Raw genomic sequence first — 27,330 nt, 5'->3', positions numbered from 1 at the left:
CGTCTGAGCATACCCTTCCCACTCGGGGTGACAAATGCAAAAACAACAATTGATGGACAGAATGCAGAACAATGTCATACATTCACCCCAGTACAGAGATCTGGGCCTAAATCCATCGTTTTTTTGCTCACCATGCCATTCCAGTTTGAACCCAGCCATATGCAAATCAGTCTTGACCCTGTGCCCCATGGGAACAGTCCAGCCCGAACTGCCAAGCCAGGTCCTCCCTGGACTGGAAACAAGCATCCTAGGACCGGTTTCGGGCTTTCAGCCCTCGTCAGCCAGGATAGCTTGATTCCAGTGGCATGGAGAGCAAGGGACTCACGTCTGAGCATACCCTTCCCACTCGGGGTGACAAATGCAAAAACAACAATTGATGGACAGAATGCAGAACAATGTCATACATTCACCCCAGTACAGAGATCTGGGCCTAAATCCATCGTTTTTTTGCTCACCATGCCATTCCAGTTTGAACCCAGCCATATGCAAATCAGTCTTGACCCTGTGCCCCATGGGAACAGTCCAGCCCGAACTGCCAAGCCAGGTCCTCCCTGGACTGGAAACAAGCATCCTAGGACCGGTTTCGGGCTTTCAGCCCTCGTCAGCCAGGATAGCTTGATTCCAGTGGCATGGAGAGCAAGGGACTCACGTCTGAGCATACCCTTCCCACTCGGGGTGACAAATGCAAAAACAACAATTGATGGACAGAATGCAGAACAATGTCATACATTCACCCCAGTACAGAGATCTGGGCCTAAATCCATCGTTTTTTTGCTCACCATGCCATTCCAGTTTGAACCCAGCCATATGCAAATCAGTCTTGACCCTGTGCCCCATGGGAACAGTCCAGCCCGAACTGCCAAGCCAGGTCCTCCCTGGACTGGAAACAAGCATCCTAGGACCGGTTTCGGGCTTTCAGCCCTCGTCAGCCAGGATAGCTTGATTCCAGTGGCATGGAGAGCAAGGGACTCACGTCTGAGCATACCCTTCCCACTCGGGGTGACAAATGCAAAAACAACAATTGATGGACAGAATGCAGAACAATGTCATACATTCACCCCAGTACAGAGATCTGGGCCTAAATCCATCGTTTTTTTGCTCACCATGCCATTCCAGTTTGAACCCAGCCATATGCAAATCAGTCTTGACCCTGTGCCCCATGGGAACAGTCCAGCCCGAACTGCCAAGCCAGGTCCTCCCTGGACTGGAAACAAGCATCCTAGGACCGGTTTCGGGCTTTCAGCCCTCGTCAGCCAGGATAGCTTGATTCCAGTGGCATGGAGAGCAAGGGACTCACGTCTGAGCATACCCTTCCCACTCGGGGTGACAAATGCAAAAACAACAATTGATGGACAGAATGCAGAACAATGTCATACATTCACCCCAGTACAGAGATCTGGGCCTAAATCCATCGTTTTTTTGCTCACCATGCCATTCCAGTTTGAACCCAGCCATATGCAAATCAGTCTTGACCCTGTGCCCCATGGGAACAGTCCAGCCCGAACTGCCAAGCCAGGTCCTCCCTGGACTGGAAACAAGCATCCTAGGACCGGTTTCGGGCTTTCAGCCCTCGTCAGCCAGGATAGCTTGATTCCAGTGGCATGGAGAGCAAGGGACTCACGTCTGAGCATACCCTTCCCACTCGGGGTGACAAATGCAAAAACAACAATTGATGGACAGAATGCAGAACAATGTCATACATTCACCCCAGTACAGAGATCTGGGCCTAAATCCATCGTTTTTTTGCTCACCATGCCATTCCAGTTTGAACCCAGCCATATGCAAATCAGTCTTGACCCTGTGCCCCATGGGAACAGTCCAGCCCGAACTGCCAAGCCAGGTCCTCCCTGGACTGGAAACAAGCATCCTAGGACCGGTTTCGGGCTTTCAGCCCTCGTCAGCCAGGATAGCTTGATTCCAGTGGCATGGAGAGCAAGGGACTCACGTCTGAGCATACCCTTCCCACTCGGGGTGACAAATGCAAAAACAACAATTGATGGACAGAATGCAGAACAATGTCATACATTCACCCCAGTACAGAGATCTGGGCCTAAATCCATCGTTTTTTTGCTCACCATGCCATTCCAGTTTGAACCCAGCCATATGCAAATCAGTCTTGACCCTGTGCCCCATGGGAACAGTCCAGCCCGAACTGCCAAGCCAGGTCCTCCCTGGACTGGAAACAAGCATCCTAGGACCGGTTTCGGGCTTTCAGCCCTCGTCAGCCAGGATAGCTTGATTCCAGTGGCATGGAGAGCAAGGGACTCACGTCTGAGCATACCCTTCCCACTCGGGGTGACAAATGCAAAAACAACAATTGATGGACAGAATGCAGAACAATGTCATACATTCACCCCAGTACAGAGATCTGGGCCTAAATCCATCGTTTTTTTGCTCACCATGCCATTCTAGTTTGAACCCAGCCATATGCAAATCAGTCTTGACCCTGTGCCCCATGGGAACAGTCCAGCCCGAACTGCCAAGCCAGGTCCTCCCTGGACTGGAAACAAGCATCCTAGGACCGGTTTCGGGCTTTCAGCCCTCGTCAGCCAGGATAGCTTGATTCCAGTGGCATGGAGAGCAAGGGACTCACGTCTGAGCATACCCTTCCCACTCGGGGTGACAAATGCAAAAACAACAATTGATGGACAGAATGCAGAACAATGTCATACATTCACCCCAGTACAGAGATCTGGGCCTAAATCCATCGTTTTTTTGCTCACCATGCCATTCCAGTTTGAACCCAGCCATATGCAAATCAGTCTTGACCCTGTGCCCCATGGGAACAGTCCAGCCCGAACTGCCAAGCCAGGTCCTCCCTGGACTGGAAACAAGCATCCTAGGACCGGTTTCGGGCTTTCAGCCCTCGTCAGCCAGGATAGCTTGATTCCAGTGGCATGGAGAGCAAGGGACTCACGTCTGAGCATACCCTTCCCACTCGGGGTGACAAATGCAAAAACAACAATTGATGGACAGAATGCAGAACAATGTCATACATTCACCCCATTACAGAGATCTGGGCCTAAATCCATCGTTTTTTTTGCTCACCATGCCATTCCAGTTTGAACCCAGCCATATGCAAATCAGTCTTGACCCTGTGCCCCATGGGAACAGTCCAGCCCGAACTGCCAAGCCAGGTCCTCCCTGGACTGGAAACAAGCATCCTAGGACCGGTTTCGGGCTTTCAGCCCTCGTCAGCCAGGATAGCTTGATTCCAGTGGCATGGAGAGCAAGGGACTCACGTCTGAGCATACCCTTCCCACTCGGGGTGACAAATGCAAAAACAACAATTGATGGACAGAATGCAGAACAATGTCATACATTCACCCCAGTACAGAGATCTGGGCCTAAATCCATCGTTTTTTTGCTCACCATGCCATTCTAGTTTGAACCCAGCCATATGCAAATCAGTCTTGACCCTGTGCCCCATGGGAACAGTCCAGCCCGAACTGCCAAGCCAGGTCCTCCCTGGACTGGAAACAAGCATCCTAGGACCGGTTTCGGGCTTTCAGCCCTCGTCAGCCAGGATAGCTTGATTCCAGTGGCATGGAGAGCAAGGGACTCACGTCTGAGCATACCCTTCCCACTCGGGGTGACAAATGCAAAAACAACAATTGATGGACAGAATGCAGAACAATGTCATACATTCACCCCAGTACAGAGATCTGGGCCTAAATCCATCGTTTTTTTGCTCACCATGCCATTCCAGTTTGAACCCAGCCATATGCAAATCAGTCTTGACCCTGTGCCCCATGGGAACAGTCCAGCCCGAACTGCCAAGCCAGGTCCTCCCTGGACTGGAAACAAGCATCCTAGGACCGGTTTCGGGCTTTCAGCCCTCGTCAGCCAGGATAGCTTGATTCCAGTGGCATGGAGAGCAAGGGACTCACGTCTGAGCATACCCTTCCCACTCGGGGTGACAAATGCAAAAACAACAATTGATGGACAGAATGCAGAACAATGTCATACATTCACCCCAGTACAGAGATCTGGGCCTAAATCCATCGTTTTTTTGCTCACCATGCCATTCCAGTTTGAACCCAGCCATATGCAAATCAGTCTTGACCCTGTGCCCCATGGGAACAGTCCAGCCCGAACTGCCAAGCCAGGTCCTCCCTGGACTGGAAACAAGCATCCTAGGACCGGTTTCGGGCTTTCAGCCCTCGTCAGCCAGGATAGCTTGATTCCAGTGGCATGGAGAGCAAGGGACTCACGTCTGAGCATACCCTTCCCACTCGGGGTGACAAATGCAAAAACAACAATTGATGGACAGAATGCAGAACAATGTCATACATTCACCCCAGTACAGAGATCTGGGCCTAAATCCATCGTTTTTTTGCTCACCATGCCATTCCAGTTTGAACCCAGCCATATGCAAATCAGTCTTGACCCTGTGCCCCATGGGAACAGTCCAGCCCGAACTGCCAAGCCAGGTCCTCCCTGGACTGGAAACAAGCATCCTAGGACCGGTTTCGGGCTTTCAGCCCTCGTCAGCCAGGATAGCTTGATTCCAGTGGCATGGAGAGCATGGGACTCACGTCTGAGCATACCCTTCCCACTCGGGGTGACAAATGCAAAAACAACAATTGATGGACAGAATGCAGAACAATGTCATACATTCACCCCAGTACAGAGATCTGGGCCTAAATCCATCGTTTTTTTGCTCACTATGCCATTCCAGTTTGAACCCAGCCATATGCAAATCAGTCTTGACCCTGTGCCCCATGGGAACAGTCCAGCCCGAACTGCCAAGCCAGGTCCTCCCTGGACTGGAAACAAGCATCCTAGGACCGGTTTCGGGCTTTCAGCCCTCGTCAGCCAGGATAGCTTGATTCCAGTGGCATGGAGAGCAAGGGACTCACGTCTGAGCATACCCTTCCCACTCGGGGTGACAAATGCAAAAACAACAATTGATGGACAGAATGCAGAACAATGTCATACATTCACCCCAGTACAGAGATCTGGGCCTAAATCCATCGTTTTTTTGCTCACCATGCCATTCCAGTTTGAACCCAGCCATATGCAAATCAGTCTTGACCCTGTGCCCCATGGGAACAGTCCAGCCCGAACTGCCAAGCCAGGTCCTCCCTGGACTGGAAACAAGCATCCTAGGACCGGTTTCGGGCTTTCAGCCCTCGTCAGCCAGGATAGCTTGATTCCAGTGGCATGGAGAGCAAGGGACTCACGTCTGAGCATACCCTTCCCACTCGGGGTGACAAATGCAAAAACAACAATTGATGGACAGAATGCAGAACAATGTCATACATTCACCCCAGTACAGAGATCTGGGCCTAAATCCATCGTTTTTTTGCTCACCATGCCATTCCAGTTTGAACCCAGCCATATGCAAATCAGTCTTGACCCTGTGCCCCATGGGAACAGTCCAGCCCGAACTGCCAAGCCAGGTCCTCCCTGGACTGGAAACAAGCATCCTAGGACCGGTTTCGGGCTTTCAGCCCTCGTCAGCCAGGATAGCTTGATTCCAGTGGCATGGAGAGCAAGGGACTCACGTCTGAGCATACCCTTCCCACTCGGGGTGACAAATGCAAAAACAACAATTGATGGACAGAATGCAGAACAATGTCATACATTCACCCCAGTACAGAGATCTGGGCCTAAATCCATCGTTTTTTTGCTCACCATGCCATTCCAGTTTGAACCCAGCCATATGCAAATCAGTCTTGACCCTGTGCCCCATGGGAACAGTCCAGCCCGAACTGCCAAGCCAGGTCCTCCCTGGACTGGAAACAAGCATCCTAGGACCGGTTTCGGGCTTTCAGCCCTCGTCAGCCAGGATAGCTTGATTCCAGTGGCATGGAGAGCAAGGGACTCACGTCTGAGCATACCCTTCCCACTCGGGGTGACAAATGCAAAAACAACAATTGATGGACAGAATGCAGAACAATGTCATACATTCACCCCAGTACAGAGATCTGGGCCTAAATCCATCGTTTTTTTGCTCACCATGCCATTCCAGTTTGAACCCAGCCATATGCAAATCAGTCTTGACCCTGTGCCCCATGGGAACAGTCCAGCCCGAACTGCCAAGCCAGGTCCTCCCTGGACTGGAAACAAGCATCCTCGGACCGGTTTCGGGCTTTCAGCCCTCGTCAGCCAGGATAGCTTGATTCCAGTGGCATGGAGAGCAAGGGACTCACGTCTGAGCATACCCTTCCCACTCGGGGTGACAAATGCAAAAACAACAATTGATGGACAGAATGCAGAACAATGTCATACATTCACCCCAGTACAGAGATCTGGGCCTAAATCCATCGTTTTTTTGCTCACCATGCCATTCCAGTTTGAACCCAGCCATATGCAAATCAGTCTTGACCCTGTGCCCCATGGGAACAGTCCAGCCCGAACTGCCAAGCCAGGTCCTCCCTGGACTGGAAACAAGCATCCTAGGACCGGTTTCGGGCTTTCAGCCCTCGTCAGCCAGGATAGCTTGATTCCAGTGGCATGGAGAGCAAGGGACTCACGTCTGAGCATACCCTTCCCACTCGGGGTGACAAATGCAAAAACAACAATTGATGGACAGAATGCAGAACAATGTCATACATTCACCCCAGTACAGAGATCTGGGCCTAAATCCATCGTTTTTTTGCTCACCATGCCATTCCAGTTTGAACCCAGCCATATGCAAATCAGTCTTGACCCTGTGCCCCATGGGAACAGTCCAGCCCGAACTGCCAAGCCAGGTCCTCCCTGGACTGGAAACAAGCATCCTAGGACCGGTTTCGGGCTTTCAGCCCTCGTCAGCCAGGATAGCTTGATTCCAGTGGCATGGAGAGCAAGGGACTCACGTCTGAGCATACCCTTCCCACTCGGGGTGACAAATGCAAAAACAACAATTGATGGACAGAATGCAGAACAATGTCATATATTCACCCCAGTACAGAGATCTGGGCCTAAATCCATCGTTTTTTTGCTCACCATGCCATTCCAGTTTGAACCCAGCCATATGCAAATCAGTCTTGACCCTGTGCCCCATGGGAACAGTCCAGCCCGAACTGCCAAGCCAGGTCCTCCCTGGACTGGAAACAAGCATCCTAGGACCGGTTTCGGGCTTTCAGCCCTCGTCAGCCAGGATAGCTTGATTCCAGTGGCATGGAGAGCATGGGACTCACGTCTGAGCATACCCTTCCCACTCGGGGTGACAAATGCAAAAACAACAATTGATGGACAGAATGCAGAACAATGTCATACATTCACCCCAGTACAGAGATCTGGGCCTAAATCCATCGTTTTTTTGCTCACTATGCCATTCCAGTTTGAACCCAGCCATATGCAAATCAGTCTTGACCCTGTGCCCCATGGGAATAGTCCAGCCCGAACTGCCAAGCCAGGTCCTCCCGGGACTGGAAACAAGCATCCTAGGACCGGTTTCGGGCTTTCAGCCCTCGTCAGCCAGGATAGCTTGATTCCAGTGGCATGGAGAGCAAGGGACTCACGTCTGAGCATACCCTTCCCACTCGGGGTGACAAATGCAAAAACAACAATTGATGGACAGAATGCAGAACAATGTCATACATTCACCCCAGTACAGAGATCTGGGCCTAAATCCATCGTTTTTTTGCTCACCATGCCATTCCAGTTTGAACCCAGCCATATGCAAATCAGTCTTGACCCTGTGCCCCATGGGAACAGTCCAGCCCGAACTGCCAAGCCAGGTCCTCCCTGGACTGGAAACAAGCATCCTAGGACCGGTTTCGGGCTTTCAGCCCTCGTCAGCCAGGATAGCTTGATTCCAGTGGCATGGAGAGCAAGGGACTCACGTCTGAGCATACCCTTCCCACTCGGGGTGACAAATGCAAAAACAACAATTGATGGACAGAATGCAGAACAATGTCATACATTCACCCCAGTACAGAGATCTGGGCCTAAATCCATCGTTTTTTTGCTCACCATGCCATTCCAGTTTGAACCCAGCCATATGCAAATCAGTCTTGACCCTGTGCCCCATGGGAACAGTCCAGCCCGAACTGCCAAGCCAGGTCCTCCCTGGACTGGAAACAAGCATCCTAGGACCGGTTTCGGGCTTTCAGCCCTCGTCAGCCAGGATAGCTTGATTCCAGTGGCATGGAGAGCAAGGGACTCACGTCTGAGCATACCCTTCCCACTCGGGGTGACAAATGCAAAAACAACAATTGATGGACAGAATGCAGAACAATGTCATACATTCACCCCAGTACAGAGATCTGGGCCTAAATCCATCGTTTTTTTGCTCACCATGCCATTCCAGTTTGAACCCAGCCATATGCAAATCAGTCTTGACCCTGTGCCCCATGGGAACAGTCCAGCCCGAACTGCCAAGCCAGGTCCTCCCTGGACTGGAAACAAGCATCCTAGGACCGGTTTCGGGCTTTCAGCCCTCGTCAGCCAGGATAGCTTGATTCCAGTGGCATGGAGAGCAAGGGACTCACGTCTGAGCATACCCTTCCCACTCGGGGTGACAAATGCAAAAACAACAATTGATGGACAGAATGCAGAACAATGTCATACATTCACCCCAGTACAGAGATCTGGGCCTAAATCCATCGTTTTTTTGCTCACCATGCCATTCCAGTTTGAACCCAGCCATATGCAAATCAGTCTTGACCCTGTGCCCCATGGGAACAGTCCAGCCCGAACTGCCAAGCCAGGTCCTCCCTGGACTGGAAACAAGCATCCTCGGACCGGTTTCGGGCTTTCAGCCCTCGTCAGCCAGGATAGCTTGATTCCAGTGGCATGGAGAGCAAGGGACTCACGTCTGAGCATACCCTTCCCACTCGGGGTGACAAATGCAAAAACAACAATTGATGGACAGAATGCAGAACAATGTCATACATTCACCCCAGTACAGAGATCTGGGCCTAAATCCATCGTTTTTTTGCTCACCATGCCATTCCAGTTTGAACCCAGCCATATGCAAATCAGTCTTGACCCTGTGCCCCATGGGAACAGTCCAGCCCGAACTGCCAAGCCAGGTCCTCCCTGGACTGGAAACAAGCATCCTAGGACCGGTTTCGGGCTTTCAGCCCTCGTCAGCCAGGATAGCTTGATTCCAGTGGCATGGAGAGCAAGGGACTCACGTCTGAGCATACCCTTCCCACTCGGGGTGACAAATGCAAAAACAACAATTGATGGACAGAATGCAGAACAATGTCATACATTCACCCCAGTACAGAGATCTGGGCCTAAATCCATCGTTTTTTTGCTCACCATGCCATTCCAGTTTGAACCCAGCCATATGCAAATCAGTCTTGACCCTGTGCCCCATGGGAACAGTCCAGCCCGAACTGCCAAGCCAGGTCCTCCCTGGACTGGAAACAAGCATCCTAGGACCGGTTTCGGGCTTTCAGCCCTCGTCAGCCAGGATAGCTTGATTCCAGTGGCATGGAGAGCAAGGGACTCACGTCTGAGCATACCCTTCCCACTCGGGGTGACAAATGCAAAAACAACAATTGATGGACAGAATGCAGAACAATGTCATATATTCACCCCAGTACAGAGATCTGGGCCTAAATCCATCGTTTTTTTGCTCACCATGCCATTCCAGTTTGAACCCAGCCATATGCAAATCAGTCTTGACCCTGTGCCCCATGGGAACAGTCCAGCCCGAACTGCCAAGCCAGGTCCTCCCTGGACTGGAAACAAGCATCCTAGGACCGGTTTCGGGCTTTCAGCCCTCGTCAGCCAGGATAGCTTGATTCCAGTGGCATGGAGAGCAAGGGACTCACGTCTGAGCATACCCTTCCCACTCGAGGTGACAAATGCAAAAACAACAATTGATGGACAGAATGCAGAACAATGTCATACATTCACCCCAGTACAGAGATCTGGGCCTAAATCCATCGTTTTTTTGCTCACCATGCCATTCCAGTTTGAACCCAGCCATATGCAAATCAGTCTTGACCCTGTGCCCCATGGGAACAGTCCAGCCCGAACTGCCAAGCCAGGTCCTCCCTGGACTGGAAACAAGCATCCTAGGACCGGTTTCGGGCTTTCAGCCCTCGTCAGCCAGGATAGCTTGATTCCAGTGGCATGGAGAGCAAGGGACTCACGTCTGAGCATACCCTTCCCACTCGGGGTGACAAATGCAAAAACAACAATTGATGGACAGAATGCAGAACAATGTCATACATTCACCCCAGTACAGAGATCTGGGCCTAAATCCATCGTTTTTTTGCTCACCATGCCATTCCAGTTTGAACCCAGCCATATGCAAATCAGTCTTGACCCTGTGCCCCATGGGAACAGTCCAGCCCGAACTGCCAAGCCAGGTCCTCCCTGGACTGGAAACAAGCATCCTAGGACCGGTTTCGGGCTTTCAGCCCTCGTCAGCCAGGATAGCTTGATTCCAGTGGCATGGAGAGCAAGGGACTCACGTCTGAGCATACCCTTCCCACTCGGGGTGACAAATGCAAAAACAACAATTGATGGACAGAATGCAGAACAATGTCATACATTCACCCCAGTACAGAGATCTGGGCCTAAATCCATCGTTTTTTTGCTCACCATGCCATTCCAGTTTGAACCCAGCCATATGCAAATCAGTCTTGACCCTGTGCCCCATGGGAACAGTCCAGCCCGAACTGCCAAGCCAGGTCCTCCCTGGACTGGAAACAAGCATCCTAGGACCGGTTTCGGGCTTTCAGCCCTCGTCAGCCAGGATAGCTTGATTCCAGTGGCATGGAGAGCAAGGGACTCACGTCTGAGCATACCCTTCCCACTCGGGGTGACAAATGCAAAAACAACAATTGATGGACAGAATGCAGAACAATGTCATACATTCACCCCAGTACAGAGATCTGGGCCTAAATCCATCGTTTTTTTGCTCACCATGCCATTCCAGTTTGAACCCAGCCATATGCAAATCAGTCTTGACCCTGTGCCCCATGGGAACAGTCCAGCCCGAACTGCCAAGCCAGGTCCTCCCTGGACTGGAAACAAGCATCCTAGGACCGGTTTCGGGCTTTCAGCCCTCGTCAGCCAGGATAGCTTGATTCCAGTGGCATGGAGAGCAAGGGACTCACGTCTGAGCATACCCTTCCCACTCGGGGTGACAAATGCAAAAACAACAATTGATGGACAGAATGCAGAACAATGTCATACATTCACCCCAGTACAGAGATCTGGGCCTAAATCCATCGTTTTTTTGCTCACCATGCCATTCCAGTTTGAACCCAGCCATATGCAAATCAGTCTTGACCCTGTGCCCCATGGGAACAGTCCAGCCCGAACTGCCAAGCCAGGTCCTCCCTGGACTGGAAACAAGCATCCTAGGACCGGTTTCGGGCTTTCAGCCCTCGTCAGCCAGGATAGCTTGATTCCAGTGGCATGGAGAGCAAGGGACTCACGTCTGAGCATACCCTTCCCACTCGGGGTGACAAATGCAAAAACAACAATTGATGGACAGAATGCAGAACAATGTCATACATTCACCCCAGTACAGAGATCTGGGCCTAAATCCATCGTTTTTTTGCTCACCATGCCATTCCAGTTTGAACCCAGCCATATGCAAATCAGTCTTGACCCTGTGCCCCATGGGAACAGTCCAGCCCGAACTGCCAAGCCAGGTCCTCCCTGGACTGGAAACAAGCATCCTAGAACCGGTTTAGGGCTTTCAGCCCTCGTCAGCCACGATAGCTTGATTCCAGTGGCATGGAGAGCAAGGGACTCACGTCTGAGCATACCCTTCCCACTCGGGGTGACAAATGCAAAAACAACAATTGATGGACAGAATGCAGAACAATGTCATACATTCACCCCAGTACCGAGATCTGGGCCTAAATCCATCGTTTTTTTGCTCACCATGCCATTCCAGTTTGAACCCAGCCATATGCAAATCAGTCTGGACCCTGTGCCCCATGGGAACAGTCCAGCCCGAACTGCCAAGCCAGGTCCTCCCTGGACTGGAAACAAGCATCCTAGGACCGGTTTCGGGCTTTCAGCCCTCGTTCGCCAGGATAGCTTGATTCCAGTGGCATGGAGAGCAAGGGACTCACGTCTGAGCATACCCTTCCCACTCGGGGTGACAAATGCAAAAACAACAATTGATGGACAGAATGCAGAACAATGTCATACATTCACCCCAGTACAGAGATCTGGGCCTAAATCCATCGTTTTTTTGCTCACCATGCCATTCCAGTTTGAACCCAGCCATATGCAAATCAGTCTTGACCCTGTGCCCCATGGGAACAGTCCAGCCCGAACTGCCAAGCCAGGTCCTCCCTGGACTGGAAACAAGCATCCTAGGACCGGTTTCGGGCTTTCAGCCCTCGTCAGCCAGGATAGCTTGATTCCAGTGGCATGGAGAGCAAGGGACTCACGTCTGAGCATACCCTTCCCACTCGGGGTGACAAATGCAAAAACAACAATTGATGGACAGAATGCAGAACAATGTCATACATTCACCCCAGTACAGAGATCTGGGCCTAAATCCATCGTTTTTTTGCTCACCATGCCATTCCAGTTTGAACCCAGCCATATGCAAATCAGTCTTGACCCTGTGCCCCATGGGAACAGTCCAGCCCGAACTGCCAAGCCAGGTCCTCCCTGGACTGGAAACAAGCATCCTAGGACCGGTTTCGGGCTTTCAGCCCTCGTCAGCCAGGATAGCTTGATTCCAGTGGCATGGAGAGCAAGGGACTCACGTCTGAGCATACCCTTCCCACTCGGGGTGACAAATGCAAAAACAACAATTGATGGACAGAATGCAGAACAATGTCATACATTCACCCCAGTACAGAGATCTGGGCCTAAATCCATCGTTTTTTTGCTCACCATGCCATTCCAGTTTGAACCCAGCCATATGCAAATCAGTCTTGACCCTGTGCCCCATGGGAACAGTCCAGCCCGAACTGCCAAGCCAGGTCCTCCCTGGACTGGAAACAAGCATCCTAGGACCGGTTTCGGGCTTTCAGCCCTCGTCAGCCAGGATAGCTTGATTCCAGTGGCATGGAGAGCAAGGGACTCACGTCTGAGCATACCCTTCCCACTCGGGGTGACAAATGCAAAAACAACAATTGATGGACAGAATGCAGAACAATGTCATACATTCACCCCAGTACAGAGATCTGGGCCTAAATCCATCGTTTTTTTGCTCACCATGCCATTCCAGTTTGAACCCAGCCATATGCAAATCAGTCTTGACCCTGTGCCCCATGGGAACAGTCCAGCCCGAACTGCCAAGCCAGGTCCTCCCTGGACTGGAAACAAGCATCCTAGGACCGGTTTCGGGCTTTCAGCCCTCGTCAGCCAGGATAGCTTGATTCCAGTGGCATGGAGAGCAAGGGACTCACGTCTGAGCATACCCTTCCCACTCGGGGTGACAAATGCAAAAACAACAATTGATGGACAGAATGCAGAACAATGTCATACATTCACCCCAGTACAGAGATCTGGGCCTAAATCCATCGTTTTTTTGCTCACCATGCCATTCCAGTTTGAACCCAGCCATATGCAAATCAGTCTTGACCCTGTGCCCCATGGGAACAGTCCAGCCCGAACTGCCAAGCCAGGTCCTCCCTGGACTGGAAACAAGCATCCTAGGACCGGTTTCGGGCTTTCAGCCCTCGTCAGCCAGGATAGCTTGATTCCAGTGGCATGGAGAGCAAGGGACTCACGTCTGAGCATACCCTTCCCACTCGGGGTGACAAATGCAAAAACAACAATTGATGGACAGAATGCAGAACAATGTCATACATTCACCCCAGTACAGAGATCTGGGCCTAAATCCATCGTTTTTTTGCTCACCATGCCATTCCAGTTTGAACCCAGCCATATGCAAATCAGTCTTGACCCTGTGCCCCATGGGAACAGTCCAGCCCGAACTGCCAAGCCAGGTCCTCCCTGGACTGGAAACAAGCATCCTAGGACCGGTTTCGGGCTTTCAGCCCTCGTCAGCCAGGATAGCTTGATTCCAGTGGCATGGAGAGCAAGGGACTCACGTCTGAGCATACCCTTCCCACTCGGGGTGACAAATGCAAAAACAACAATTGATGGACAGAATGCAGAACAATGTCATACATTCACCCCAGTACAGAGATCTGGGCCTAAATCCATCGTTTTTTTGCTCACCATGCCATTCCAGTTTGAACCCAGCCATATGCAAATCAGTCTTGACCCTGTGCCCCATGGGAACAGTCCAGCCCGAACTGCCAAGCCAGGTCCTCCCTGGACTGGAAACAAGCATCCTAGGACCGGTTTCGGGCTTTCAGCCCTCGTCAGCCAGGATAGCTTGATTCCAGTGGCATGGAGAGCAAGGGACTCACGTCTGAGCATACCCTTCCCACTCGGGGTGACAAATGCAAAAACAACAATTGATGGACAGAATGCAGAACAATGTCATACATTCACCCCAGTACAGAGATCTGGGCCTAAATCCATCGTTTTTTTGCTCACCATGCCATTCCAGTTTGAACCCAGCCATATGCAAATCAGTCTTGACCCTGTGCCCCATGGGAACAGTCCAGCCCGAACTGCCAAGCCAGGTCCTCCCTGGACTGGAAACAAGCATCCTAGGACCGGTTTCGGGCTTTCAGCCCTCGTCAGCCAGGATAGCTTGATTCCAGTGGCATGGAGAGCAAGGGACTCACGTCTGAGCATACCCTTCCCACTCGGGGTGACAAATGCAAAAACAACAATTGATGGACAGAATGCAGAACAATGTCATATATTCACCCCAGTACAGAGATCTGGGCCTAAATCCATCGTTTTTTTGCTCACCATGCCATTCCAGTTTGAACCCAGCCATATGCAAATCAGTCTTGACCCTGTGCCCCATGGGAACAGTCCAGCCCGAACTGCCAAGCCAGGTCCTCCCTGGACTGGAAACAAGCATCCTAGGACCGGTTTCGGGCTTTCAGCCCTCGTCAGCCAGGATAGCTTGATTCCAGTGGCATGGAGAGCATGGGACTCACGTCTGAGCATACCCTTCCCACTCGGGGTGACAAATGCAAAAACAACAATTGATGGACAGAATGCAGAACAATGTCATACATTCACCCCAGTACAGAGATCTGGGCCTAAATCCATCGTTTTTTTGCTCACTATGCCATTCCAGTTTGAACCCAGCCATATGCAAATCAGTCTGGACCCTGTGCCCCATGGGAACAGTCCAGCCCGAACTGCCAAGCCAGGTCCTCCCTGGACTGGAAACAAGCATCCTAGGACCGGTTTCGGGCTTTCAGCCCTCGTTCGCCAGGATAGCTTGATTCCAGTGGCATGGAGAGCAAGGGACTCACGTCTGAGCATACCCTTCCCACTCGGGGTGACAAATGCAAAAACAACAATTGATGGACAGAATGCAGAACAATGTCATACATTCACCCCAGTACAGAGATCTGGGCCTAAATCCATCGTTTTTTTGCTCACCATGCCATTCCAGTTTGAACCCAGCCATATGCAAATCAGTCTTGACCCTGTGCCCCATGGGAACAGTCCAGCCCGAACTGCCAAGCCAGGTCCTCCCTGGACTGGAAACAAGCATCCTAGGACCGGTTTCGGGCTTTCAGCCCTCGTCAGCCAGGATAGCTTGATTCCAGTGGCATGGAGAGCAAGGGACTCACGTCTGAGCATACCCTTCCCACTCGGGGTGACAAATGCAAAAACAACAATTGATGGACAGAATGCAGAACAATGTCATACATTCACCCCAGTACAGAGATCTGGGCCTAAATCCATCGTTTTTTTGCTCACCATGCCATTCCAGTTTGAACCCAGCCATATGCAAATCAGTCTTGACCCTGTGCCCCATGGGAACAGTCCAGCCCGAACTGCCAAGCCAGGTCCTCCCTGGACTGGAAACAAGCATCCTAGGACCGGTTTCGGGCTTTCAGCCCTCGTCAGCCAGGATAGCTTGATTCCAGTGGCATGGAGAGCAAGGGACTCACGTCTGAGCATACCCTTCCCACTCGGGGTGACAAATGCAAAAACAACAATTGATGGACAGAATGCAGAACAATGTCATACATTCACCCCAGTACAGAGATCTGGGCCTAAATCCATCGTTTTTTTGCTCACCATGCCATTCCAGTTTGAACCCAGCCATATGCAAATCAGTCTTGACCCTGTGCCCCATGGGAACAGTCCAGCCCGAACTGCCAAGCCAGGTCCTCCCTGGACTGGAAACAAGCATCCTAGGACCGGTTTCGGGCTTTCAGCCCTCGTCAGCCAGGATAGCTTGATTCCAGTGGCATGGAGAGCAAGGGACTCACGTCTGAGCATACCCTTCCCACTCGGGGTGACAAATGCAAAAACAACAATTGATGGACAGAATGCAGAACAATGTCATACATTCACCCCAGTACAGAGATCTGGGCCTAAATCCATCGTTTTTTTGCTCACCATGCCATTCCAGTTTGAACCCAGCCATATGCAAATCAGTCTTGACCCTGTGCCCCATGGGAACAGTCCAGCCCGAACTGCCAAGCCAGGTCCTCCCTGGACTGGAAACAAGCATCCTAGGACCGGTTTCGGGCTTTCAGCCCTCGTCAGCCAGGATAGCTTGATTCCAGTGGCATGGAGAGCAAGGGACTCACGTCTGAGCATACCCTTCCCACTCGGGGTGACAAATGCAAAAACAACAATTGATGGACAGAATGCAGAACAATGTCATACATTCACCCCAGTACAGAGATCTGGGCCTAAATCCATCGTTTTTTTGCTCACCATGCCATTCCAGTTTGAACCCAGCCATATGCAAATCAGTCTTGACCCTGTGCCCCATGGGAACAGTCCAGCCCGAACTGCCAAGCCAGGTCCTCCCTGGACTGGAAACAAGCATCCTAGGACCGGTTTCGGGCTTTCAGCCCTCGTCAGCCAGGATAGCTTGATTCCAGTGGCATGGAGAGCAAGGGACTCACGTCTGAGCATACCCTTCCCACTCGGGGTGACAAATGCAAAAACAACAATTGATGGACAGAATGCAGAACAATGTCATACATTCACCCCAGTACAGAGATCTGGGCCTAAATCCATCGTTTTTTTGCTCACCATGCCATTCCAGTTTGAACCCAGCCATATGCAAATCAGTCTTGACCCTGTGCCCCATGGGAACAGTCCAGCCCGAACTGCCAAGCCAGGTCCTCCCTGGACTGGAAACAAGCATCCTAGGACCGGTTTCGGGCTTTCAGCCCTCGTCAGCCAGGATAGCTTGATTCCAGTGGCATGGAGAGCAAGGGACTCACGTCTGAGCATACCCTTCCCACTCGGGGTGACAAATGCAAAAACAACAATTGATGGACAGAATGCAGAAAAATGTCATACATTCACCCCAGTACAGAGATCTGGGCCTAAATCCATCGTTTTTTTGCTCACCATGCCATTCCAGTTTGAACCCAGCCATATGCAAATCAGTCTTGACCCTGTGCCCCATGGGAACAGTCCAGCCCGAACTGCCAAGCCAGGTCCTCCCTGGACTGGAAACAAGCATCCTAGGACCGGTTTCGGGCTTTCAGCCCTCGTCAGCCAGGATAGCTTGATTCCAGTGGCATGGAGAGCAAGGGACTCACGTCTGAGCATACCCTTCCCACTCGGGGTGACAAATGCAAAAACAACAATTGATGGACAGAATGCAGAACAATGTCATACATTCACCCCAGTACAGAGATCTGGGCCTAAATCCATCGTTTTTTTGCTCACCATGCCATTCCAGTTTGAACCCAGCCATATGCAAATCAGTCTTGACCCTGTGCCCCATGGGAACAGTCCAGCCCGAACTGCCAAGCCAGGTCCTCCCTGGACTGGAAACAAGCATCCTAGGACCGGTTTCGGGCTTTCAGCCCTCGTCAGCCAGGATAGCTTGATTCCAGTGGCATGGAGAGCAAGGGACTCACGTCTGAGCATACCCTTCCCACTCGGGGTGACAAATGCAAAAACAACAATTGATGGACAGAATGCAGAACAATGTCATATATTCACCCCAGTACAGAGATCTGGGCCTAAATCCATCGTTTTTTTGCTCACCATGCCATTCCAGTTTGAACCCAGCCATATGCAAATCAGTCTTGACCCTGTGCCCCATGGGAACAGTCCAGCCCGAACTGCCAAGCCAGGTCCTCCCTGGACTGGAAACAAGCATCCTAGGACCGGTTTCGGGCTTTCAGCCCTCGTCAGCCAGGATAGCTTGATTCCAGTGGCATGGAGAGCATGGGACTCACGTCTGAGCATACCCTTCCCACTCGGGGTGACAAATGCAAAAACAACAATTGATGGACAGAATGCAGAACAATGTCATACATTCACCCCAGTACAGAGATCTGGGCCTAAATCCATCGTTTTTTTGCTCACTATGCCATTCCAGTTTGAACCCAGCCATATGCAAATCAGTCTTGACCCTGTGCCCCATGGGAACAGTCCAGCCCGAACTGCCAAGCCAGGTCCTCCCTGGACTGGAAACAAGCATCCTAGGACCGGTTTCGGGCTTTCAGCCCTCGTCAGCCAGGATAGCTTGATTCCAGTGGCATGGAGAGCAAGGGACTCACGTCTGAGCATACCCTTCCCACTCGGGGTGACAAATGCAAAAACAACAATTGATGGACAGAATGCAGAACAATGTCATACATTCACCCCAGTACAGAGATCTGGGCCTAAATCCATCGTTTTTTTGCTCACCATGCCATTCCAGTTTGAACCCAGCCATATGCAAATCAGTCTTGACCCTGTGCCCCATGGGAACAGTCCAGCCCGAACTGCCAAGCCAGGTCCTCCCTGGACTGGAAACAAGCATCCTAGGACCGGTTTCGGGCTTTCAGCCCTCGTCAGCCAGGATAGCTTGATTCCAGTGGCATGGAGAGCAAGGGACTCACGTCTGAGCATACCCTTCCCACTCGGGGTGACAAATGCAAAAACAACAATTGATGGACAGAATGCAGAACAATGTCATACATTCACCCCAGTACAGAGATCTGGGCCTAAATCCATCGTTTTTTTGCTCACCATGCCATTCCAGTTTGAACCCAGCCATATGCAAATCAGTCTTGACCCTGTGCCCCATGGGAACAGTCCAGCCCGAACTGCCAAGCCAGGTCCTCCCTGGACTGGAAACAAGCATCCTAGGACCGGTTTCGGGCTTTCAGCCCTCGTCAGCCAGGATAGCTTGATTCCAGTGGCATGGAGAGCAAGGGACTCACGTCTGAGCATACCCTTCCCACTCGGGGTGACAAATGCAAAAACAACAATTGATGGACAGAATGCAGAACAATGTCATACATTCACCCCAGTACAGAGATCTGGGCCTAAATCCATCGTTTTTTTGCTCACCATGCCATTCCAGTTTGAACCCAGCCATATGCAAATCAGTCTTGACCCTGTGCCCCATGGGAACAGTCCAGCCCGAACTGCCAAGCCAGGTCCTCCCTGGACTGGAAACAAGCATCCTAGGACCGGTTTCGGGCTTTCAGCCCTCGTCAGCCAGGATAGCTTGATTCCAGTGGCATGGAGAGCAAGGGACTCACGTCTGAGCATACCCTTCCCACTCGGGGTGACAAATGCAAAAACAACAATTGATGGACAGAATGCAGAACAATGTCATACATTCACCCCAGTACAGAGATCTGGGCCTAAATCCATCGTTTTTTTGCTCACCATGCCATTCCAGTTTGAACCCAGCCATATGCAAATCAGTCTTGACCCTGTGCCCCATGGGAACAGTCCAGCCCGAACTGCCAAGCCAGGTCCTCCCTGGACTGGAAACAAGCATCCTCGGACCGGTTTCGGGCTTTCAGCCCTCGTCAGCCAGGATAGCTTGATTCCAGTGGCATGGAGAGCAAGGGACTCACGTCTGAGCATACCCTTCCCACTCGGGGTGACAAATGCAAAAACAACAATTGATGGACAGAATGCAGAACAATGTCATACATTCACCCCAGTACAGAGATCTGGGCCTAAATCCATCGTTTTTTTGCTCACCATGCCATTCCAGTTTGAACCCAGCCATATGCAAATCAGTCTTGACCCTGTGCCCCATGGGAACAGTCCAGCCCGAACTGCCAAGCCAGGTCCTCCCTGGACTAGAAACAAGCATCCTAGGACCGGTTTCGGGCTTTCAGCCCTCGTCAGCCAGGATAGCTTGATTCCAGTGGCATGGAGAGCAAGGGACTCACGTCTGAGCATACCCTTCCCACTCGGGGTGACAAATGCAAAAACAACAATTGATGGACAGAATGCAGAACAATGTCATACATTCACCCCAGTACAGAGATCTGGGCCTAAATCCATCGTTTTTTTGCTCACCATGCCATTCCAGTTTGAACCCAGCCATATGCAAATCAGTCTTGACCCTGTGCCCCATGGGAACAGTCCAGCCCGAACTGCCAAGCCAGGTCCTCCCTGGACTGGAAACAAGCATCCTAGGACCGGTTTCGGGCTTTCAGCCCTCGTCAGCCAGGATAGCTTGATTCCAGTGGCATGGAGAGCAAGGGACTCACGTCTGAGCATACCCTTCCCACTCGGGGTGACAAATGCAAAAACAACAATTGATGGACAGAATGCAGAACAATGTCATATATTCACCCCAGTACAGAGATCTGGGCCTAAATCCATCGTTTTTTTGCTCACCATGCCATTCCAGTTTGAACCCAGCCATATGCAAATCAGTCTTGACCCTGTGCCCCATGGGAACAGTCCAGCCCGAACTGCCAAGCCAGGTCCTCCCTGGACTGGAAACAAGCATCCTAGGACCGGTTTCGGGCTTTCAGCCCTCGTCAGCCAGGATAGCTTGATTCCAGTGGCATGGAGAGCAAGGGACTCACGTCTGAGCATACCCTTCCCACTCGGGGTGACAAATGCAAAAACAACAATTGATGGACAGAATGCAGAACAATGTCATACATTCACCCCAGTACAGAGATCTGGGCCTAAATCCATCGTTTTTTTGCTCACCATGCCATTCCAGTTTGAACCCAGCCATATGCAAATCAGTCTTGACCCTGTGCCCCATGGGAACAGTCCAGCCCGAACTGCCAAGCCAGGTCCTCCCTGGACTGGAAACAAGCATCCTAGGACCGGTTTCGGGCTTTCAGCCCTCGTCAGCCAGGATAGCTTGATTCCAGTGGCATGGAGAGCAAGGGACTCACGTCTGAGCATACCCTTCCCACTCGGGGTGACAAATGCAAAAACAACAATTGATGGACAGAATGCAGAACAATGTCATACATTCACCCCAGTACAGAGATCTGGGCCTAAATCCATCGTTTTTTTGCTCACCATGCCATTCCAGTTTGAACCCAGCCATATGCAAATCAGTCTTGACCCTGTGCCCCATGGGAACAGTCCAGCCCGAACTGCCAAGCCAGGTCCTCCCTGGACTGGAAACAAGCATCCTAGGACCGGTTTCGGGCTTTCAGCCCTCGTCAGCCAGGATAGCTTGATTCCAGTGGCATGGAGAGCAAGGGACTCACGTCTGAGCATACCCTTCCCACTCGGGGTGACAAATGCAAAAACAACAATTGATGGACAGAATGCAGAACAATGTCATACATTCACCCCAGTACAGAGATCTGGGCCTAAATCCATCGTTTTTTTGCTCACCATGCCATTCCAGTTTGAACCCAGCCATATGCAAATCAGTCTTGACCCTGTGCCCCATGGGAACAGTCCAGCCCGAACTGCCAAGCCAGGTCCTCCCTGGACTGGAAACAAGCATCCTAGGACCGGTTTCGGGCTTTCAGCCCTCGTCAGCCAGGATAGCTTGATTCCAGTGGCATGGAGAGCAAGGGACTCACGTCTGAGCATACCCTTCCCACTCGGGGTGACAAATGCAAAAACAACAATTGATGGACAGAATGCAGAACAATGTCATACATTCACCCCAGTACAGAGATCTGGGCCTAAATCCATCGTTTTTTTGCTCACCATGCCATTCCAGTTTGAACCCAGCCATATGCAAATCAGTCTTGACCCTGTGCCCCATGGGAACAGTCCAGCCCGAACTGCCAAGCCAGGTCCTCCCTGGACTGGAAACAAGCATCCTAGGACCGGTTTCGGGCTTTCAGCCCTCGTCAGCCAGGATAGCTTGATTCCAGTGGCATGGAGAGCAAGGGACTCACGTCTGAGCATACCCTTCCCACTCGGGGTGACAAATGCAAAAACAACAATTGATGGACAGAATGCAGAACAATGTCATACATTCACCCCAGTACAGAGATCTGGGCCTAAATCCATCGTTTTTTTGCTCACCATGCCATTCCAGTTTGAACCCAGCCATATGCAAATCAGTCTTGACCCTGTGCCCCATGGGAACAGTCCAGCCCGAACTGCCAAGCCAGGTCCTCCCTGGACTGGAAACAAGCATCCTAGGACCGGTTTCGGGCTTTCAGCCCTCGTCAGCCAGGATAGCTTGATTCCAGTGGCATGGAGAGCAAGGGACTCACGTCTGAGCATACCCTTCCCACTCGGGGTGACAAATGCAAAAACAACAATTGATGGACAGAATGCAGAACAATGTCATACATTCACCCCAGTACAGAGATCTGGGCCTAAATCCATCGTTTTTTTGCTCACCATGCCATTCCAGTTTGAACCCAGCCATATGCAAATCAGTCTTGACCCTGTGCCCCATGGGAACAGTCCAGCCCGAACTGCCAAGCCAGGTCCTCCCTGGACTGGAAACAAGCATCCTAGAACCGGTTTAGGGCTTTCAGCCCTCGTCAGCCACGATAGCTTGATTCCAGTGGCATGGAGAGCAAGGGACTCACGTCTGAGCATACCCTTCCCACTCGGGGTGACAAATGCAAAAACAACAATTGATGGACAGAATGCAGAACAATGTCATACATTCACCCCAGTACCGAGATCTGGGCCTAAATCCATCGTTTTTTTGCTCACCATGCCATTCCAGTTTGAACCCAGCCATATGCAAATCAGTCTGGACCCTGTGCCCCATGGGAACAGTCCAGCCCGAACTGCCAAGCCAGGTCCTCCCTGGACTGGAAACAAGCATCCTAGGACCGGTTTCGGGCTTTCAGCCCTCGTCAGCCAGGATAGCTTGATTCCAGTGGCATGGAGAGCAAGGGACTCACGTCTGAGCATACCCTTCCCACTCGGGGTGACAAATGCAAAAACAACAATTGATGGACAGAATGCAGAACAATGTCATACATTCACCCCAGTACAGAGATCTGGGCCTAAATCCATCGTTTTTTTGCTCACCATGCCATTCCAGTTTGAACCCAGCCATATGCAAATCAGTCTTGACCCTGTGCCCCATGGGAACAGTCCAGCCCGAACTGCCAAGCCAGGTCCTCCCTGGACTGGAAACAAGCATCCTAGGACCGGTTTCGGGCTTTCAGCCCTCGTCAGCCAGGATAGCTTGATTCCAGTGGCATGGAGAGCAAGGGACTCACGTCTGAGCATACCCTTCCCACTCGGGGTGACAAATGCAAAAACAACAATTGATGGACAGAATGCAGAACAATGTCATACATTCACCCCAGTACAGAGATCTGGGCCTAAATCCATCGTTTTTTTGCTCACCATGCCATTCCAGTTTGAACCCAGCCATATGCAAATCAGTCTTGACCCTGTGCCCCATGGGAACAGTCCAGCCCGAACTGCCAAGCCAGGTCCTCCCTGGACTGGAAACAAGCATCCTAGGACCGGTTTCGGGCTTTCAGCCCTCGTCAGCCAGGATAGCTTGATTCCAGTGGCATGGAGAGCAAGGGACTCACGTCTGAGCATACCCTTCCCACTCGGGGTGACAAATGCAAAAACAACAATTGATGGACAGAATGCAGAACAATGTCATACATTCACCCCAGTACAGAGATCTGGGCCTAAATCCATCGTTTTTTTGCTCACCATGCCATTCCAGTTTGAACCCAGCCATATGCAAATCAGTCTTGACCCTGTGCCCCATGGGAACAGTCCAGCCCGAACTGCCAAGCCAGGTCCTCCCTGGACTGGAAACAAGCATCCTAGGACCGGTTTCGGGCTTTCAGCCCTCGTCAGCCAGGATAGCTTGATTCCAGTGGCATGGAGAGCAAGGGACTCACGTCTGAGCATACCCTTCCCACTCGGGGTGACAAATGCAAAAACAACAATTGATGGACAGAATGCAGAACAATGTCATACATTCACCCCAGTACAGAGATCTGGGCCTAAATCCATCGTTTTTTTGCTCACCATGCCATTCCAGTTTGAACCCAGCCATATGCAAATCAGTCTTGACCCTGTGCCCCATGGGAACAGTCCAGCCCGAACTGCCAAGCCAGGTCCTCCCTGGACTGGAAACAAGCATCCTAGGACCGGTTTCGGGCTTTCAGCCCTCGTCAGCCAGGATAGCTTGATTCCAGTGGCATGGAGAGCAAGGGACTCACGTCTGAGCATACCCTTCCCACTCGGGGTGACAAATGCAAAAACAACAATTGATGGACAGAATGCAGAACAATGTCATACATTCACCCCAGTACAGAGATCTGGGCCTAAATCCATCGTTTTTTTGCTCACCATGCCATTCCAGTTTGAACCCAGCCATATGCAAATCAGTCTTGACCCTGTGCCCCATGGGAACAGTCCAGCCCGAACTGCCAAGCCAGGTCCTCCCTGGACTGGAAACAAGCATCCTAGGACCGGTTTCGGGCTTTCAGCCCTCGTCAGCCAGGATAGCTTGATTCCAGTGGCATGGAGAGCAAGGGACTCACGTCTGAGCATACCCTTCCCACTCGGGGTGACAAATGCAAGGGTCAAGACTGATTTGCATATGGCCATGTCTGAACTGGGGTGGCGTAGTGGGCAAAAGAACGATGGATTTAACCCAGATCTCTTGACTGGGGGAGAATGTCTGCATTGTCAGCATTCCGTCCATCATTTGTTTGTTGTAACGCTTTTCGCCCTAAGTGGGATGGGTATTCCCAGACGTGGGACCCATGCTCACTGCGCCACTGGAGTCAAGCTATCCTGGCTGATGACGGCTGATAGCCAGAAACCGGTCCTAGGATGCTTGATTCCGGTCCAGGGAAGACATGGCTTGGCAGTTCGGGCTGGACTGTTCCCATGAGGCACAGGGTCAAGACTGATTTGCATATGGCCATGTCTGAACTGGGGTGGCGTAGTGGGCAAAAGAACGATGGATTTAACCCAGATCTCTTGACTGGGGGAGAATGTCTGCATTGTCAGCATTCCGTCCATCATTTGTTTGTTGTAACGCTTTTCGCCCTAAGTGGGATGGGTATTCCCAGACGTGGGACCCATGCTCACTGCGCCACTGGAGTCAAGCTATCCTGGCTGATGACGGCTGATAGCCAGAAACCGGTCCTAGGATGCTTGATTCCGGTCCAGGGAAGACATGGCTTGGCAGTTCGGGCTGGACTGTTCCCATGAGGCACAGGGTCAAGACTGATTTGCATATGGCCATGTCTGAACTGGGGTGGCGTAGTGGGCAAAAGAACGATGGATTTAACCCAGATCTCTTGACTGGGGGAGAATGTCTGCATTGTCAGCATTCCGTCCATCATTTGTTTGTTGTAACGCTTTTCGCCCTAAGTGGGATGGGTATTCCCAGACGTGGGACCCATGCTCACTGCGCCACTGGAGTCAAGCTATCCTGGCTGATGACGGCTGATAGCCAGAAACCGGTCCTAGGATGCTTGATTCCGGTCCAGGGAAGACATGGCTTGGCAGTTCGGGCTGGACTGTTCCCATGAGGCACAGGGTCAAGACTGATTTGCATATGGCCATGTCTGAACTGGGGTGGCGTAGTGGGCAAAAGAACGATGGATTTAACCCAGATCTCTTGACTGGGGGAGAATGTCTGCATTGTCAGCATTCCGTCCATCATTTGTTTGTTGTAACGCTTTTCGCCCTAAGTGGGATGGGTATTCCCAGACGTGGGACCCATGCTCACTGCGCCACTGGAGTCAAGCTATCCTGGCTGATGACGGCTGATAGCCAGAAACCGGTCCTAGGATGCTTGATTCCGGTCCAGGGAAGACATGGCTTGGCAGTTCGGGCTGGACTGTTCCCATGAGGCACAGGGTCAAGACTGATTTGCATATGGCCATGTCTGAACTGGGGTGGCGTAGTGGGCAAAAGAACGATGGATTTAACCCAGATCTCTTGACTGGGGGAGAATGTCTGCATTGTCAGCATTCCGTCCATCATTTGTTTGTTGTAACGCTTTTCGCCCTAAGTGGGATGGGTATTCCCAGACGTGGGACCCATGCTCACTGCGCCACTGGAGTCAAGCTATCCTGGCTGATGACGGCTGATAGCCAGAAACCGGTCCTAGGATGCTTGATTCCGGTCCAGGGAAGACATGGCTTGGCAGTTCGGGCTGGACTGTTCCCATGAGGCACAGGGTCAAGACTGATTTGCATATGGCCATGTCTGAACTGGGGTGGCGTAGTGGGCAAAAGAACGATGGATTTAACCCAGATCTCTTGACTGGGGGAGAATGTCTGCAATGTCAGCATTCCGTCCATCATTTGTTTGTTGTAACGCTTTTCGCCCTAAGTGGGATGGGTATTCCCAGACGTGGGACCCATGCTCACTGCGCCACTGGAGTCAAGCTATCCTGGCTGATGACGGCTGATAGCCAGAAACCGGTCCTAGGATGCTTGATTCCGGTCCAGGGAAGACATGGCTTGGCAGTTCGGGCTGGACTGTTCCCATGAGGCACAGGGTCAAGACTGATTTGCATATGGCCATGTCTGAACTGGGGTGGCGTAGTGGGCAAAAGAACGATGGATTTAACCCAGATCTCTTGACTGGGGGAGAATGTCTGCATTGTCAGCATTCCGTCCATCATTTGTTTGTTGTAACGCTTTTCGCCCTAAGTGGGATGGGTATTCCCAGACGTGGGACCCATGCTCACTGCGCCACTGGAGTCAAGCTATCCTGGCTGATGACGGCTGATAGCCAGAAACCGGTCCTAGGATGCTTGATTCCGGTCCAGGGAAGACATGGCTTGGCAGTTCGGGCTGGACTGTTCCCATGAGGCACAGGGTCAAGACTGATTTGCATATGGCCATGTCTGAACTGGGGTGGCGTAGTGGGCAAAAGAACGATGGATTTAACCCAGATCTCTTGACTGGGGGAGAATGTCTGCATTGTCAGCATTCCGTCCATCATTTGTTTGTTGTAACGCTTTTCGCCCTAAGTGGGATGGGTATTCCCAGACGTGGGACCCATGCTCACTGCGCCACTGGAGTCAAGCTATCCTGGCTGATGACGGCTGATAGCCAGAAACCGGTCCTAGGATGCTTGATTCCGGTCCAGGGAAGACATGGCTTGGCAGTTCGGGCTGGACTGTTCCCATGAGGCACAGGGTCAAGACTGATTTGCATATGGCCATGTCTGAACTGGGGTGGCGTAGTGGGCAAAAGAACGATGGATTTAACCCAGATC

This window comes from Triturus cristatus, chromosome 4_1 (genome assembly GCF_964204655.1).
Source record: "Triturus cristatus chromosome 4_1, aTriCri1.1, whole genome shotgun sequence".
Classification (NCBI taxonomy): domain Eukaryota; kingdom Metazoa; phylum Chordata; class Amphibia; order Caudata; family Salamandridae; genus Triturus; species Triturus cristatus.
Note: the sequence above shows the minus strand (reverse complement) of the source record.